The sequence below is a fragment of the Pinus tabuliformis genome, chromosome Q (assembly GCF_031772625.1).
Source record: "Pinus tabuliformis cultivar Carrire ecotype Pingquan chromosome Q, CPIR1, whole genome shotgun sequence".
NCBI classification, from domain to species: Eukaryota; Viridiplantae; Streptophyta; class Pinopsida; order Pinales; family Pinaceae; genus Pinus; species Pinus tabuliformis.
In genome coordinates, this window is record NC_142296.1 from 643,263,458 (window position 1) to 643,266,553 (window position 3,096).

Below are 3,096 nucleotides of genomic sequence, written 5' to 3' on the forward strand. Positions count from 1 at the left end.
CGTTCTGGAGAAAATGGTTGGGTGTGTTAGACACACCTGGTGGGGTGCGGGAACAACCTTCGGCCCAATTATACAATGAATCTACATTACGGGAAGTAGGCGGCCCGTATCCCACTCGCATTACACTCCATCCCAACAGCCATCACGTGGTCCAACGAAAAGTGACCTATGATGGAAAGGGTAGCATCAGGAACCTCAACTGCCGAGGATCCCATATCCCCCATAGATTGAATCAATTCAAACCCCATATCACTATTCAGCTGCCCCCCTCGGGCTCAAACCGGAGCCATTGAAGAACCGCTGGTGAGATGGGTAACACTTCTCTTCCTATTCCCGCGATTGCTGCTTACAATGAAAATGACCGGCGAAGGACTCATACGGTTGGACCCACGGCTAGAGACCTTGCTTAAAGTCGAGTTATAATAGGGACCTGACCCCACCAACCGGGTAACAGTTTCATATGATATCTTCTCTACGACCCGATCAACTATAAACTCCCTGGTTCCTATTTATGACGACTGGTTGGTCCATCTAGCCCCCCGGTAGAAGTTATAGAGACCCTGGTTCATATAGAGCCCCCGGTTCATATGGCGCTAGAAATTATCTACACACGGGTGGGTATACGATTGCTCCTCATTTACCACCAGTGAGCCAATAGTTTAACAATACCAGGAGGTCCCCGCTAGCCAAGAGAAAGAAGTTGTTAAGAAAAGTAGTTGTAGTAGCAGTAGAAGTACTGAGGATACTGGAAATCCCCATTCTCCTGATGATGGGACTGCTTCAAATAATTCCATTTCAACCAATGATCCAAGTGACTCTGGTAATACTGGTTATGCTACAAATTATGCTGGTTATACTGGTTAGACTGGGAAGTCTGCCCCTTCAACCCTTGGTATTGCTTTAGTTCCATGTCAATGAGCCTTAAGAGACAAGCTTAGTCCAAGCAGTAAGTTCCATACTTGGCACTAGAGTGAAAGCGCCAGATAAAACTACCTTTCCTTTCTCCCTGAGCTAAAGCGAAGAATAATAAGGTCCTTAGCCATGTACTTGCCATATCGACGACTTTAAGGTAAGTCTAACTAGAGGGACTTCCAGAAGGTGTAATAAAGTTCCAGTAAGGTTGGTTGTTACATCCATAATAACTTCAGAGTTCAAGCCTTACGGTATGGACTTATAAGCCTTAGTATAAGTTCCATAGAGTTAGCCTTACGTCCGGTATAGACTTTCCCCCTTAAATCAAGATCAAAAGAAAGAGGCCTTACTTCTCTGAGCTACAGCGAATAAGCCGGTACTACTTGCCCTAAGGTGGTAAACTAGGCTTAAGAGCCTTTCCAGTCTCCATTATTTGAAAAGGAGAGTGAAAGCCTTAAGTGTCTACATCCATAGAGACACTGACTTACGGTTTGTCTACATCCGGACTTAGAGTGAAAGCGGTAAGCCTTCTACCATCAAGACTGCTTTAAGCTTAGTACTAGCCTGCCTTTGGACACTTGCTGTAATCTTAGAGTCAGTTACTTGCTTAGTCCATTGAGTATGTTTCCCATGGACACTGTACTTTCTTACTTGCCTCCTGAGAGTAGGTTCCATAGAGAGAGTAAGTCTTAAGCAGTATTGAACTAGCACTTTATACTGAGAGTGAAAGCCAATACACTTCCATCCTTAGAGTAAGGTTGTCCATGCCAAGAGGTACTACTAACTAGCCTTGACACTTTCTTTTGTACTTGCCTTTGTCTGTAGAGTAAGTTCCATGGAGTTCCGTTTCCTATTGGACTAGACTAGCTTCCCTATGGACTGCCTGAAGAAGGCCTATAGAAAGCCATAGAGAGTGAAGCTCCATGTCAGCCTAGCTATCCTATAGTCTTAGCTTTAGTCCCCCTCTCTACTAGACACTAGCTTAGTCTTGCCCTTCTTATTGCCTTAGCTTAAGTCTGGGTCACTTGCCTACTTTTTGTCCTTTTTTATCTCTTATTCCCTCCCGCCCTAAGGTAATAGCTATAGTATCTCTCCCTTAGAGTACGATAATACTCTATTCCATAGAGTAAGCCGGTACTAGCTACGGTGGTAGCTCTATTCCCTGGTCCCATGGACTTCCGTAGAGTAAGCTCCCAATAAATTGAACTTATTCCCACCTTCTTATTAGTAACACCTAGTTTCTAGTATTTATGTTCTAATCACCCCAGGGACGTTGTGGCATAAACATATATATGTAAAAAGGTTGGAGCTTAGAAAGGATCCATATTTGCATCAGCAATAGAATCTATTTAGTAGAGGTTGAATGGGGCTCCAAATTATTCATTGACATTATAGTAGGCAAATTGCACAAATCCATATCCTTTATATTGTCCCAATACATATGTTGCAATCTTACAAGAGAGAATAGATCCAAAGACAAAGAAATTACCATAGAGAAATTTAATGTCTATTGCTTTGTCAAGATTTATGATTCTTAATAAACGTGTTTGCTAATACACTCTTGCAAATGATCGGATCACGATATAAATACATTATCCGAATGGGATTTACATTAAGAGGCATAAAAATCAAAAAATATAAAGCCCTGTTGGAATTTTCAGCAGTTCCATATTTGACATAGGCGTATCCAAGAAAAATCTTGGTGTTGATATCTCTGCAGATGTGAATAGAGAGAATAAGACCAATCTACTGGAAGAGCCCATAAATCTATCCATTGGTAACACTGAGGTCTAGATTCCCGACATATAGAAACACTGATATGAATTGATTAGGTAGATTGTTGTTTCCATTCCCAATAACCTATTGCTATTGTGAAACAATAGAGTTTTGGAGTTGGACTTGTATCTGTGCCATCCTCTCTCTCTCTCTTTTACATAACTTTTATCTCTGCTCTCTGATATTGGAAAAAGCAGAAATCCCAGCCTCCTTCAACTACTAGAAATAATTTAAAAACTAAAAGAATGAAACCCTGATCAAAATCAAAAAGAAAAATGCAAAACCACTCTAAAAATGTAGGTGAATTTAAACCTTGCTCTAATACCACTTGATGCATGATATGGTTCTATAATTCCCTAATACAACGATAGAATTAGATTGGCACTCACAGAGTGCACTGACCACAAA